The sequence below is a fragment of the Anabrus simplex genome, chromosome 3 (genome assembly GCF_040414725.1).
Source record: "Anabrus simplex isolate iqAnaSimp1 chromosome 3, ASM4041472v1, whole genome shotgun sequence".
In the NCBI taxonomy this organism is placed as follows: Eukaryota; Metazoa; Arthropoda; class Insecta; order Orthoptera; family Tettigoniidae; genus Anabrus; species Anabrus simplex.
This window is the reverse complement of record NC_090267.1, coordinates 141121427-141136806: the sequence shown is the minus strand read 5'-3', so window position 1 is coordinate 141136806 and position 15380 is coordinate 141121427. Positions and strand designations below refer to the sequence as shown.

The 15380-nt window shown below is 39.4% G+C and overlaps 1 protein-coding gene across 1 annotated transcript in view; it reads left to right on the top strand.

Moving 5' to 3' along the window:
• The window catches only part of LOC136867115 (chondroadherin), a 1785188-nt gene that overhangs the window by 67515 nt on the left and 1702293 nt on the right, over positions 1–15380 (top strand). The gene's annotated exons all lie outside the window — the stretch shown is intronic.

Genomic DNA, 15380 nt, shown 5'->3' with positions numbered 1-15380 from the left:
CGACAGTATAACATAACCAAAGTAACCGAATTGTCATTGGCTGATCAGGTTTGGCAGCTTTCAGGACTAGCTCTTTTGGAATTGATTAATTTGTTCGGAGTACCGTCCAAGTATTCAGAGTAACCTCCTACAATATTACATTTCTAGAGTATCAATTCTCCAGCGATCAGCTACTTTCATTACTGAGAACAAAAGAAAAATTAACATCAGAAAATATCCTTCTTGGTACGACTCTAGACTAATCCAGAAACTGAAGGAAAAAGAAAGGGCGAGAAGGAAATACAGAAGATCATCCCAAGAGTGCTACTATGTGCAGTTTTCCACATTACGACGTGAATGTAAAAAAACTGTAGCTTGCTAATTACAGGGACTACGTTAGGTCGGTAGAAGATGACGTCATCACACGCCCTAAGCGCTTTTGCAATTTAATTATTAATAAAAGAAAATCTTCCCGTCTGCCTCACACTATGCTAATAAACGGAAACGAAATCCCCAAAAAAACGTAAAATTCTAAACACATTTGCGCAAACGTTCGCGAAGTACCATTCTTCTTCCGAGCCCTGCAATGCAACTTTTTCTCCCCCATTTTCAATAGATCCAGTTTCTATTCAAACGTCTGTAATAGAAGTGAGACGGATCCTGTCATCGGTGGATATCAACAAATCACGTGAGCCTGACGATATACCTGGCATCGTCCTCCGTGAATGCGCTTCCCAACTGGAAATTCCACTATGTGAAATTATAAATAAATCATTTAAGTGTGGGTGTTTTCCAACTGAGTGGAAAAAGTGTTACGTAATACCTATCTTCAAGAAAGGTGATAATGTGTTGTTCGATAAGTATAGACCGGTAGTGCTGCTCTCACTTTTATCGAAGGTGGCGGAGAAAGTCATATATAATCGCCTGAATGACTCTTTTAGTGAGTACATAGACCCATCACAGCATGGATTCGTTAAAGGCAGGTCAACTGTTACCAATCTGGTAGTTTAAACAGGTTGATGTGATATATACTGATCTCTCCAAAGCCTTCGACTCTTTACAACACGAAGCCCTGTTGAGAAAGTTGTCAGCGTATGGAGTGTCCGGGAGTATTTTAGAGTGGCTAAAGAGCTACTTGACAAAACGAATATGTAATTTTTATTTAATTTAATTATTTAAGATTAATTTTTTATTTAATTTTCCATTACATCATCTGTAATTAGGACATCCTGTAGGTGATAAATAAATATATTCTATTCTATGAATTATAGCGTATATCATATAAACGTGTTAGTCGTAAACTTAGGTAACAGAACTGTGTTCATTTTTTATGATACTTCATCTGTAAATTTTTCATTCCTTTCCAGCATAAAAAATATAGAACTTACATGTTTTTCTTGTAAGCATGACGACTTCGGGTCTGAAAGGGTTACCAGGACCTCATAACTCTAACAATGTTCGTTTTTATTAGAGCGGTGCGTATTTTTTAGTGCGTGACCATCATTTACTGACGAATTTGTATTTCGATTTTAATATGATATATGTATAACATCAAGCTTTGCCAGCAATCAATCATCATTGAGCTTATGTCAATCAGCAGTCATTTTATGAAGTAATTAACCAAATGAGAAATGTAGCTATTTTATCAGGATAGTCAATGTACACCGAGTCTGTCAAATGTCAAGTGATATGGTAGATGTGGTTCGTGGTGTTGTGGTCATTTGACACAAAACACGGTTTGCTGTGGCAGCACTATGCAAGCGTCACATCCGAGTGGAAGGGGGTTCGCGGTCTATGTACTTGGTGAGGAGAACATAGCTCCAGAAACCACCAGGTTTTCCACAACCGTAAGGAATCGAGTGGTGTTAATGCTGTCTAATTAATCCATGCACCTCGTTGTTGTATAATGCTGAAATTTATAGAGCTAATGTATACGTTGTATTTGTGAACAATTTAGACGAATATACATGTGCAGAAAAACTGTGTTTTTTAAATTAAAGGAGGTTTTTTACGATTTGCTTTACGTCGTACCGACAAAAATATATCTTATGGCGAAGATAGGATAGGAGTGAAAAGGAAGCAGCCGTGACCTTAATTAAGGTACAGCCCTAGCATTTGCCTGGTGTTAAAATGGGAAACCACGGAAAACCACCTTCAGGGCTGCTAACAGGGGTGTTCGAACTCGCTATCTCCTGGATGCAAGCTCACAGCATGGCCAACTCGCCGGGTAATGAAAGGAGTGTTAGATGGTACAAATGCAAGTATTGTGAACATACCAGGTGTATGCATAAATCTTTCCCGCTTTCACTAAGAAATGGCGCCAGCGAACAGTACACAGCATATGAATTTGACACATACGCCAGCTTTTTCGTCCGACATTAACCTACCAACACACAAAAGTTGAGTTCGCCAAGCACTGGCGTCTGTGCTGTATCGTTCAGTGATCATGTCAACGTTTGTGCCTGAAAAAGAACATTTGCGGAACGCATTGCTTTTCTTATTTAATCAAAAGAAAAAGGTCCTTGGAAAGCCATCGTTTGCTGGTAGAAACATATGGTGAGCACGCTTCATAGATGAGAACATTTGGGACATACGTAGTTTCGACAATTCAAACGTAGCAAGAAGACCATGCTTTGTGTCTGGTGGGACCAGCGGTATTGTGTATTATGAACTATTGAAGCCCGGCGAAACCGTTAATGCACAACGCTATCACCAACAAATTATGACCGGAATGGGACAGAAGACATGGCAAAGTGATTTTGTTACACGAAAATGCGCCGTCTCACACAGCAAAACCAGTGAAAGATACCTTGGAATCGCTTGGATGGGACATCCTTCCGCACCCGCCGTACAGCCCCGACCTTGCGTTGCGTAGATGTAAATTCTGCCACCAAGTTGGAGCGAGACATACCGAACATTTTCTCTGAGGTACTGTACGTTTGTAAACTTTCAATGCGTGCAGCTAAAACCTAAACGAAAATAGAGCAGTGTTTCACGCTTGAACAGCTGGGAGCTTGGCAGCCAAACCGCGCGTAACGCGGAATCTAATCAAAACAGTCCTATGGTTAATATCTTCACATTACTTGTGTCTGTGCTCTATAACACTCCTTTCATTTACGAAGCAAATATTGTTTGCACCCTGTAAGTTAGACTTTGTAGAGCTTATGGAGCGAGTTTACAGTTGCGATCAACTCTAAAAAAAATGAATGAGTTCACAAAAGTTGTGGTTGTAAATTCGATGTGATTTCTCATCAATTTTTCTGACAGGAATCGAACGCTAGGTGCATTAGGGATACGTTTTGAAAACACTGTAGGCAGTGTGGCAGGTAAAGTGAGTGGGTGTATGTGTTAATTAAAGGTGGGAGAGGCTGGAGCGGAGTAAGGGGTTCGCAAACAACGGGATTATGAGCCTCCAGGAGGGTGATATCTGTAATGAAGGGATTAAGCGTAAGTCAGGTACCTAAACGTTGAGTGAAACTTCGTGTATGCGTCTGCTTCGGAGGTGAAATGACGAGAGGAGTCTTATAGCTAATTCGAGGACATATATGCATTAAAAATCCATTTCAGGCAGCCTAAATTGGCAATAATAATAGGCCCTATAAAATGTACAGACTTTGTTTTCTACTACTTTTGCTATAGCCTGGTGAGCTCGCGCGTGTGAACTGTTTTCCTGACGCCAACCTCACATGGAGGAATATATTCAGTTTTTCTATAGTAGTTAGTAGAGTGGTGTGTTGTGTGTACATGTAGGGGAGTGTATTGTGACAAACTCATATACGCAGTTCCCGAGCCAAATTAACCAGTGGCGGTTAAAATGACGACACGGCGAGTAATCGAACCTAGAACCCTATGAACCGAAGGCCCCGATGCTGGCCATTTAGCCAAGGAGCCAGGATTTGTATTAACTCAACAGTTTAATTTGTTTGTCTACTTTTAACGTAGCACAGACTCAGTTTAAGTATTTCGATGACGGTGAAATAAGAGTAGTAAAGGGCTAGGATTGAGAGGGAAGTGGCTATGGTTTTAATTAATTTTCAGCCCCAGCATTTTTTGGTGTGAAAACGGGAACGTGGCAGAGCCGCGGAGCCAAATTTCTCGGTTTAAATGATTTCCTAAACAGTATTAAATGATGAGGGGTTTGACTGTATTTGGAATTAGGCCATCTGTGAGCGTACTGATCTTCGAGTTCAGAGGGTCTTGATTCGCGGCTGGTTGGGGACTTTAGTCACGTTTATGGTTGAGATTGTCTATATACGTATCTACATCTCCATACACTACCAATAGTGCATACATCCCTCCACATCGGGCTGGCGTCAGAAAGTACAACCGAGCTTAAAATTAGGCTTAATATACGATAGTGGTGATCCTATGTAACTAGGAAAATGCCAGGAGAAAACTATGTTGGAACTGCCGCTTTTATTACTCATCCGAATTCTGTGAAGACAGAACGAAACTGTACTGAAATTAATAAATCAATTTACTCTCTAGCTACTTTACGCTTGACTACTCTGTATGTTTCAAAGTTTAATGGTGTTAGTTTTTGTCTATTTTTATGTCCTCTCAAACTCAGAGGATGTGATCGGACAATGGTGAATTCTTCACCTATATTGGATGATGCCTTGGATTTTTATTATTGATTGTATTCCTGTGAACGTACAGCTGATTGGCTGAAAAGTCAACATAGTATCCATCGTTTCAGAGGACCCGCTATTCAATTCACGACCGTGTCGGAGAATTGAGGTTGACGTCAGGAAGGGCATCCGGATGTAGAACAGGGCAAAATTGCCATCAAGTGCCGGCCTTAATATATTGGGAAAAGTCCAGAGAGAGGAAGAATAATCGTAAAATAGTATTTTTTAAAATCTGATATCTGATTCTGCTACTCCGACGAATGAGATACTTCCAAGGAAATCTAAAAATTAAAAAAGTTTATGTTCCACGCACTTAATTAGAAATTTGTCGCAAAATACTTGCTAACGATCAAAATAGACATTTTTAGGCACTAACGTGAAATTTATTCGTCATTATGTGATCTAAATGAGTTTTAAATTATGACCTCATGTTCAGGAGATAAAGGAACAAGCAGTCATTTTAAGATCCCCAGCTTACTCATGACGTATTTAGTTAATTTCTTCATATGCTAATGGTAAAATCATTCATATTCTATCACACAAATGGCTTACCATCAATTTATGCGCAGCGCAAACTATTCAGATCTAATTCTATTTTAATTGAGATAGTGTAATATTCAATAATAATTGCAGACTCAGGAAACCAACAACGAGCACATTTATCAATCCAAGGAGGTGATGTTTTTAGTGTAAGTACTTTCATCTACATTTGAGACAAATATGAGATTTAGATTTGTATTTCTTTACAAATTCTTCACATGTATTGGATGATGTCTTGGAATTTTTGTTACTGATTGTATTCCTGTAAACGTACAGCTCATTGGATGAGAAGTCGCCGTACTTTCCTTCGTTTCAGGCGAACCCATTTTCGATTCCCGACCGGGTTGGAGAATTAAACTACGTATGATTAATTCTTCTAGCTAGGTGACCGGGTATTTGTGTTCTTAATGCACTACTCTTAATTTACACTCAGTGCATCGCACAACCAACCACCACAGAAACACACAGTGGTGGGTACTCCCTTCTCTAGCGTTGGCGTGAGGAATGGCATCCGCACGTAGAACAGGGAAAAATTCACATCAAGTACCGGCCGTAATATATTGCGAAAAGTCCAGGAAGAAGAATAATAATAAGAAGAAAATAATATTTTTGTAAACCTCATATCCGATTCTGCTACTTAGACAATATATTTTTAAATAACCACCATAGGAATTGTAAGGCGAAGTTTGAACATAAGTATCAGCCATGGAGGTGAGGTATCAGCTAAGGATAGGGTCATAACGAATGTGATACGAACCCGCCTTTCAATATAAAAATTCGGACACCCTCAAATATAATATAAAACCTATAAATAATTAATATAAATTTAATTACAGCAGGCAGATAATATTTAACATATTATCAAATTATATGAACAACGGGATTATTCACTATTATAAGATTGTTAAGAAATAAGTTTAATATGTTTTATTTGATTGCCTTCGTGCTTTAACGGCTAAGCTGCTGAACCATTCCCCACTTAGTTGTTCCTACTTAAAGTTAGTTTCACTTTACGGTAACTACCAGTCTCACATATAATAATTTATCCGAATACAAAACAAAAAAACGAACAAAATTAAATAAAAACTGTTTAAATAAATGTTGAAAAATATCAAACAACACAACTGATAAACCCTAGCGCAAAAAGAACTCGTTCAAAACTGAACTGAGTGTTACTACACCTAATTCTTACTAGAATTATACATTGTTGTCGAATAAATGAGTGATGTTCAGCAAAAATTGTGCATAATGCGATCTTAGATGCACTACACTTCAATAAAATATAATTTTATAACTAAGGCATGATATTTTAGTGTCGATTTTCATGGCTGTAATTATTTTTAAATAATTTGGTGCAGGTCTTTTGTGAGGAGAGTGCCGCGGCTTTGCGAGAGACGGAAAGGGGAAGCATTGTTTACATCTGTGCTATAACAACTACTGCTAGATGGCAGTTCGTCTTCGTACAAATGGTAAAAGAAGCTATTTAGACTGATACTACTAAGCTGCCGTGACCATTTTCGTGCAGAGAGATATTCAACTAGATATATATATTATTATTATTATTATTATTATTATTATTATTATTATTATTATTATTATTATTATTATTATTATTATTATTATTATTATTATTATTATTATTATTATTATTATTATTATTATTGCTACGAGGAGTCTGCGGGGCCCCGTGAAGGCCCGGGCCCGCCTGCATTGCAGGTCCTGCAGGCCCTCACGTTACGCCACTGGCTAATGAAGTTCTCTTTACAATTCAGAAAATGTCGTTCTTATTCTTATTCTTAATCTTATTCTTATTCTTAATCTTATTCTTATTCTTATTCTTATTCTCGTTTTAGGACGTGGAATTTAAGACAAGTACTTATCTAACACATTACGCCTCAGTTTTATATACTAACCATAGGAAACTATGATCATGTGCTTGTCTAGCAGCGTGCTTTCTGGTCAGCACTGTTGCTGATGTGACCTGAGTTTGAATGGATAGGAAATAACAAGGGCTGGTTTACACGGGTAGAGTAGCCACGTTACTCTACTCTACCGCTGTCTGGTAGAGTTGACACTCGTATCGTTCATACGGGAGTAGAGTCATACAGTAGAGTAGAGTACAGTAGTAGCACCATGTCAAGACGTAAGCACATCGTAAGGAATTGTTTAAAGACATTTACAAACATATCACTGCAAGAGGTTGGTGAAGCGTTAGAAGAAGAAGAAGTGAATGAGGAAAAAGGGGAATGGGTAAGAGGCTGGCTTAGTAGGAGAGATACACTCGGGGCATCGGCTTTAATTCTGAGAGAACTTGGCAATTTGGAGAAATATGGGGGGACAAACTCGACACAGTTGGCCAAGAACATGAGGGATCGTCTCAGGAATCATTTTGTTAATGAAGGAGCAGTTCCCTGGCAGTACAAGCATGTATTTTAACCTAGGAACACAAACGATTGAATTTTTATGACTTTATTCATTATTGTACAGAAAGTAACGACAGTGTAATCATCTCCTCAGGATTTTACTAGTCTTCGTCTGTGAATAATGTAGTGGGGATTTCTAAGAGAAAAATATATGAACGAGTTCCAGTCTAATTATAGATCATAATTCTGGCGAAGGTTTTTGTTCCACGGTGAAGGGGTGAGGTACTCCTTTCCCCAGTTAGACTGTAGTGATGTTTCTATTTCCATTTTTTTGTATTTCAGCCAACCTAAATCTTATCCGAATGAAATTTTACAGAATTCATTTCAAAAGTTATAGAAAGAATACCTATTGGCCATCAGTGTGTCGTTTCAGAACCCACGAGTCTCAAAACTCACGAGTATCAAAATTCACGAATTCTAAGAAGAGGATTAGCAAGAATAGGTTTCTCTATCTGGGCCAGTCTCAAAGCTCACGAGCAGGACCAGTTCTTCTTTGAATGGATATATGCCCACCCTACTAGTGATGATATAATCGGATATTTTTAAAAAATCAAATAGCTTCCATCCGGTTATTTAAATAATGGAATAAATAATCAAATGAATTTCAAATATCATTCAGTTATATCGCGTAGAATAATCGATTGCGTCGTGAATAAATTTTGCGGTGTAAGTGTGTCGGATGGATAATCGATTGAATTATGTGAATAGATGAAAAATAGAAATACGCCTCTTTTTTTGCAATCCATGAAGTCCAATGCTGAAGACGGCACAAACACTCAGTTCCCGAGCCATAGGAATTAACAAATGAAAGTGAAAATCCCGGCCAGGAGTCGAACCCGGGACTCCCTGGACCCATTGGACCACAGGCCAGCATGCTAACCATGTATCCATGCAGCCGGACGACATAAAATTAAAGTAGGTATATTGCCTGCTGCTAGTTAAAATAAATTTTCAGTTGGTAGTAATTACCGGGGCTTAGTTCTATTATGAGGCCAGAAGACGGCATTTACTTACATAAGAAACTTTATTTTACCGATATTAAATATTACGACTGTTAATTCACTCATTTAGTTTCATTAGAGATTAATTTGGTCATGAATCTCATCGCAGGGAAATCAAATTACTTATCTCCATTCCCTCCAGAAAGTGGGCGAGTATGATGAACGGTCTCTGATACGCTTTCCGAAAATAATATGAACTCATGCTCCACACGTATGACTGAGTCATGTACTCCCAGATGCCTTACTTAGCATAGATTAATATATTACATCACGCCCCCACGCAATTACACGAAACGCAATGTTATATACTCGTAGTATTGACTACTTGGGTCACCAAATTTATAAAATCATAAATTAAAATGTGTCAGAATTTTATCTAAAATGTAGCGAAGTAGCTAATCGCTATCTTTGACGTTCTGTTGCTATATGACTTAAAAAAGACTCCACAGCGCTGATGTTGATGATATTTTATGATGGTGGTTCTTTCCCCAGCCAAGAAAATGTGGAAAGATTCATTAAAAATCAATAAGTGTTGAAAACAATGAAGGAAAAGGTGGTGGTGGTGGTGGTGGTGATTACTGTTTTAAGAGGGAATGCAACTAGGCAGCCATCCTCTATTAATACTAATCAGATGGAAAAAATGGAAGGTGGCCCATACTACGAGAAAATGAATGTTTCGGGCAAAGAAAGACAAGGGCCTTTTCTAAAAAATGTAAGTACCCCTGGGGCCCCTTTTAGTCACTTCTTACGATAGGCAGAGGATGCTGTGGATGTTACTCTGCCACCCCAACACACAGGGGAAAATAATGGTCGGTGAATGACACAGAGGTGTATTATTATTATTATTATTATTATTATTATTATTATTATTATTATTATTATTATTATTATTATTATCATCATCATCATCAAAACATTTTTTCTGTGGTCTTAAAGGTAATATAACGTAATTTTCCTTTTGATATAAATTTAATGTTAATGGTATTGTGGCCTCAGGAGAGGCCTGGTGAGTGAGTCACCGCGCACATCACCCCTTCTGCCGTCATCGCAGGCACCTGCTATCCGGAGTCGTGAATTTTGCGACTCATTGGAATATTAATTTAGCTATTAGTTTGCAGTCGTGAGTTTTGATAACATTTGCTACTAATTTTCGCACGTGAGTTTTGAGACGTAACCGGCCATAAGTACACTGTAAATTACGCTGGCGTAGGCCTAATTTGCAGTAGCTTCTTCGCCATAAATATCCCAATTATTGATCTATTTAATTTTTTTTGTTCGTTGCTTGTACGGCCCAGGTGTAGAGCTTAAGCTTCTAGATCTGACACTGTACTGTAAACAATAATTATTTTGGATATTCCAAACAACATATGGAAACTATTCAATTAGTTGGGGAAATTACTGTTATTGCTGAAAATTAACGGCAGTGGCAAGTGATATGTAGAAGATCCCTATGTATGTTATTAATATGATTAATGTACACAGTCCTGCACCATTGTATTGCCTAACTTAAACATGTCGAGACACATGAGACGCTGTGTAACATTGAAACTTGAGAAATCTTCATATTAAGTGAAAATCCAGCTAACACTTGTTTATATTTTATGTTGCATCTTCGAAACTATTATAGGTATAGGTATTTTTAAAATCCTTCTTCCATAGTAGTCTGTTCTTCATTATAGTACAGCACAGCTGCATTTCTTTCACCTCCAAAGGTGTACCTGCCCTTAATATCACTCAGCTATAACGTTACGTTGTGGATGAATTGGCCTAATGTACTTAACTTTTACTATTACCTTACAAAATATACTTTACTCAGGATGACAAACTTCACAGTGAATGTTATTGCTTTTTACTTAATGTGAGATATGTATGAAGAATATAGTGTACTTATCACAGCCTGGGTTTCATTTTTACTCCTAGCATCCTTTAGCATGGCATCCATTATCGTGAACCACTTAAGAGACGGAGTGTAGATGTTTGCGGCACCACCTCAGACTTCTTGGATCTTCGTATTTTCACGAGTTCTTGATTGTATGTACATCGTAATTTTTTTATTTTCTGCTTCAGTTCCGTTAACCCTAAACTCTCTTTACCCATTTTCGCAATCAAGTCCTCTTCCGCCGCCCGTCTCATATTCTTATTTCTATAAGTAACGCTGCTGATGTTCCATAAACATTCTTTTCCGCTGTAGAGCTCCACAAATTTGCAAGTTTCTTCTTCCGTCCACTTCATTTTGCCGCCAAATAAACGCTCAACGTAATACCACCGTCTGTACACACATGCAAATACAGCAGTCGAATGACGCGCCAGCTGAAAAACCGAGCGTCCTCGGACTTCTCCGCCAGCTCTCGGAGCTCGGTTCCGGTGGAGAGGGAAGGATAGTGGTAGAGTTACTTTACCGCAGCGGAAACCCACTCTACTCTACTGCCTACCTGCCCTACTCTACTCTACTTGCTACTATCCCGGTCGTTTACACGATGCTAGTAGCTCTACTATCTACTCTACTCGCCTCGCTACTCTACCCGTGCAAAACCAGCCTTAAAGATGTTTTTCTTGCTAGTGGCTTTACGACGCACCGACACAGAGAGGTCTTATGGCTACGATGGGATAGGAAAGGGCTAGGAGTGGAAAGGAAGCGGTCGTGGCCTTAATTAAGGTACAGCCCCAGTATTTGCCTGGTGTGAAAATAGGAAACCACGGAAAACCATTTTCATGGCTGCCGACAGTGGGATTCGAACCCACTATCTCCCAATAAAGATGTTCGCTTACCGTCTGTTCTGACTGCTAACGGTCTAGAGACGATGTATGTCGGTTGTTTGTACACAAGAGCTGAGTTAATTCATGAGTGGCATGACAATGACTCGGAGTTGTCACAATAAACCATCATGTAAAGTCACCTTCATCGACATCTCGTGGAACAGATGACCAACAACGTGCTCCATTATACTGAGGTTGACGGGGGAAAGTTACGGCTCACGGTGGGTACAAAATAAGCGACGTATCTCTTTGATGCAAGACACTTCAAATTTAAATATGTGACTGATGGTCTGTTGTAAGTTTTTTCCTTGCTTACAGCGAACATCGCGCGTGGTTATAACTTTGTAAAAGTAGTGCATTGGTCTTGTAGCAGGTCAAACGTACGTCATCCCCGAGCGCAGGAGGCTGTGTAATAACATTTTGTAATCTTACATTCGACATATGCCTTTGCTGGTGGCTCTTAGTGTTTACAGTAAACTATGCCTTTTAGAATAGGCTAGAGCAATTTTCTTTGACTTGTCTCATCCTTGGCTTTGAAAATATAAAATTGACTTAAGTATGAGCGATGCTTGTAATGCTATTCCTTATGCAGCCAGTCCCTGCTATGAATGGTGTGATGTGCGAAAAGCGGTAGTAGCGGAAGGACACAACGCCTTTTAAATTTATGAAAGTGAAGAACCAAAACATATCTGAGCCACATGTGAGATCTATCATCTAAGAGAGAGGAGATTCTGAGAGCAATGATTTTCCCGGTAAAATAATAATTAATATGGTCATCATCATCATCATCATCATCATCATTACTGAGAAACTTATCTGTTAACTGATCAATGATACGTTTAAAATACCCGCCTTGCCACTCTCAAAGAAGACTTCCCTTCAGAATTATACAGTAGTTTAGTTAGACCGAAACACACCAGAACACAGTTCCGGAAAATATATTTTTCCTTACAACGTTATTAATGGGTGTTACATAAAATATTGACGGTAAGCACTTTTCATGGGCCTTCTGTCCAAGTCCATGCTGCCCTTTGTTGCAAGGGGTCCTTCGGTTTATTCCCGGCAAGGTGGGGGATTTTAACTTTCCTTGTTTAATTTCAATGGCTCGGGATTGGGTGTGTGTGCCGTCTTCAACATTATAATTCATCACAGGTCCTCACAGATGCGCAGAACACCTACAAGCGTCAACTCGACCGGCACTAGGCCTCTCCAGAGGCCTTACACCAATCTAATTAAGGACGTTCTGAATAATTTAAACATCAGGATTACGTAGATTCGTTCACATCATCCAATTATAGTAGACTACCATTTCTAGTCAGAAAGATGATGGAATGAACAAAATATCAGTAATGATCAAACAAGATTGGTCTTTGGCTTCTACTTTGGGTATCTGATTTCCCACATTATAGACAAGAAGGGTATATAAATGATTTTAGAAGGAATGTGCCAAGGATATTCCTGTGGAATTGATCTATTTCGTGAGGACAATTCCCATCTCAACAGGAACATTTCAAAGTGCTTGCTTTCAGCACAATGAATAGGATTCGCACAGGTCATCGCTGCCTAAAGGGAGACATTCAGCTAAACATGAGGACTGTGGTTTGACACACGATACGGGTCAGTTTGGAGATTTCTGAAGTAATGAGTTCGCGTTATTACTTTCCTTAACTAAATCATTGGCATTGACAGAGTATTTTATTGCAAGAGTTCATTACTTTTTCGGGATTTTGAAATATCCTGTATATGAGAAAAACTGCAACTCGACTTCGGTAATAGTGGACACTACGACCATTCACGTTAAACTTCTCATCTGGGTATTTTATTTACCTAGAATAACACAGGGATACTACCAACAGCCTCCATGAATAAGGTACAGGGAAACATATTTCATTATTTCAAACATTACGCACGCATTGCACAAAACCATTACTCGCGGGGAGGAGAACTTCCTCATGAAACATTAAACAACAAGGGTCACGTTTGCCAACCGTACCCTGTTGGCGACACGCCAAACCAAAATAAAGCTACCCTTAAGCATAATATTCAGTATCGCAGAACAGTATATGCACTAACTCATTAGCTACATCGGCGATGTACTCACGAGATCGACGTGGTATCTGCTATTTAAGCAAGTTATTGGCTAATGAATAGAATACTGATAGGCCACTGGACGTTCCGGTAAACTGAGAAGACTTAGATTCTTTATGGTTATATTCCTTGTATTCGACCTTACCAGACTTAATTTATATTTCAGTCATTCTTCATCTTCTACCACTTTTCACATACCTTATGGGGGCACTGGTATGAACTCTGTCGCACATGTGGATTTGGCCTTTATATAGCCGGATTTTCTTCCTGACTCCAACCCTATATGGAGAGATGTAATTACTACTAAGTGTTTCTGTGGTGGTTGATAGTGTAGTATGTTCTCTGAATGTGAAGAGGAGAGTGTTGGGACAAACACTAACAACCATCCCCCGCGCCGAAAGAATTAATCACACTTGATTAAAATTCTCGATCCGTCTGGAAATCGAACCCGGAACCCTTTGAACGGAAGGCCTCATCGCTGACCGCTCAGCCAAAGAGGCGGACTGTTGAACTTAATTGTTACTGGTATTGTTTATGTTCTGGGGTATGCGATGTTAATATGTCGCTGTGGTAGTATAGATCATGATTATATGAACTGACTCAAACCAGCAGCAAACGCATCAATAGTTTCACACCTCGGTACGCCTAACGGTGGCTACATGGTTGGATTTACCTAACAGGGATGGTGCGGGATCCTTCTTGATGTGGCGGTATAACCTTATGTTTGTCTATATCAACCAAAGCATTCTCAAAGATCTCTTCGTCACTTTATATACTGTAGATACTTACATAACTTTAGAATATACCATAATGCATTTTATTTCATTATAATAAAGTATTACTTGTTTGTTTCTTTCTTAATATGTTTACCCTCCACTCGAACTCAGCGAGGGATCCCACCTCTTCCGCCTCAGGGGCAGTGGCCTGGAGCGTGAGACTTTGGGTTGGGTGGATACGGCTGGGGAGGAAGACCAGTACCCCGCCCAGGCAGCCTCACCTGTTACGCTGAACAGGAGCCTGTATTTTGGAGTGGGGATGATGGGCATATTGGAAGGGATAAACAAGAAAGCGGGGAGGAAGTGGCCATGGCCTTAAGTTAGGTAACATCCCGGCATATGGCTGGAGGAGAAGTAGGAAACCATGGAAAACAACTTCGAGGATGGCTGAGGTGGGAATCGAATCCACCTCTACTCAGTTGACCTCCCGAGGCTGAGTGGACCCCGTTCCAGCCCTCGTACCACTTTTCAAATTTTGTGGCAGAGCTGGGAATCGAACCATGTGGCAACTAATCACGCTAACTATTACACCACAGAGGCTGTCTTAATACTTATCTATGTAGGGAAAAAGTATAAATGAGTCACGATTATCTTCTTTCATGGAAGAATATTATCTGTTTAACAATAGAGAATATTAAACATGGTTTGTATACAGAGTATAATAGTATGCTTTCGATGATGTAAAACATTGATGTAATTGTCTCGTAGTTTGAGTTATCTTCATTTAATTTGTGTAGATACTTGTATCGCCATCATCACACCGCAATGAACTTTAATATAGGCCTAATAATTGTTACTAAAAATGGGCAGGAGGTTTTATGTCACTTCGAAGCGCGAAGCACAGTTGCTATGTTGACTGCTGTCCAACCCTGGATTAAAACAACTTGCTTTGATCTAACGCAGTACATCCTACTCTTTTCCTGCCTTACTGGTCAAGCAGTACAATCATTTGAAATGAATATGCCTTTATGGGGCACGGGTGTTCGTGCATGGCAGATAGTGGAGGTGCTCAGCCAATGGATCTTGACGTGAACGCTCCGTATTAAACAGAAGCTGTTTAGATGATCAGATGTAGAACTAATTTTTAACGTAATAGTACAGTTCTCCTGTGATCTCATCGTTGGGGCCGCCGACCTAATTTTTATCCTCTACCCCTAAACGGTGGGGAGGAGGGGGGAGATATTG